At 60.1% G+C, this 948-nt stretch overlaps 1 pseudogene; it reads right to left on the bottom strand.

The window, feature by feature from the left end:
- Positions 1-474: 474 nt before the first annotated feature.
- LOC105826500 lies at positions 475-948 on the bottom strand (annotated as a pseudogene).

Here is a 948-nt window from a genome sequence, read left to right on the forward strand (position 1 = left end):
CGGCCCCCTCCTGCCCGCCCCTCCCGCGGGCGTCCGTTGCACGAAGCCGGGCCCCTGTCGCCGCTGCTCCCAGGGGAGCTGGGCCCTCGCGCTCCCTCCAGGATGGGACAGGATATGACAGCCCGGTTTGTGCACCAGCATCCTTAATATTTCCTTCCTTTCAGAAGCAAATAGAGCGTTCCCTTATCTGAATGCTAATTTCCTAGTTAAAAACCCTCCCTTGCTGACAAGGGACTGAAAGAGTTTTAAATCACAGATGTAGAGTATCAAATGCAATAATGCTCTTGCAATAGTGCATTGAAGCCTCAATTAATTAACCCTTGGGCTAAGTAGGCAGGTACACGGCGGTGGCCGCAGGCGGTGGATGGATGAGATTTAAATGTGCATCTCATTTCCCCAGCACGAAGCATGCCGTTTGGTTCAGAAAGGAGTCATTTTGCACACTCGCCTCATTTACTCGCTGCTTTAATCCTCCTAATTCCACCTGAGATCGGGGGAGAATTGAAAAGGAAGCCGAGGAGCAGGGGCTGCGGGCCGGGCTTTTGTTGCGCGCGGTCCCCGGGGGCCGCTCCGCGCCGGGCCGCGCGGGGGCTCCCGCCTTCCCAGCGGGCGTCGGTGGGAAACCTGCAAGGCGAGATCTAGGGGGATGGGGCAGAGTTTACAGGTTTAGGGGGTGCGGGCTGTCCTTGGGGAGGATGCCCTGCCGAGCCCAGCCTGCCCAGACCGCGGCCTGCGCTGGGCATGGGGGCCAAGGCCTTGCGCCCCGACGCCCGGTGGGCGCGCACGTGGGGTGGGGGCTTGGATCCCGCGGCGCGCAGGGGTCCCGCCGCCTGGGTTCGGGAACCGCCTCCCAGCCCCGTCCCGCGCTGACTCGGTGTAACTCTCCAGCTCATTTCTCTCCACGCGATTTACCATCTGTGAACTCGTCTTTAACCTAATAAAAATCAT

The sequence above is a fragment of the Propithecus coquereli genome, unplaced genomic scaffold (assembly GCF_000956105.1).
Source record: "Propithecus coquereli isolate 6110/MARCELLA unplaced genomic scaffold, Pcoq_1.0 Scaffold9, whole genome shotgun sequence".
NCBI lineage: Eukaryota > Metazoa > Chordata > Mammalia > Primates > Indriidae > Propithecus > Propithecus coquereli.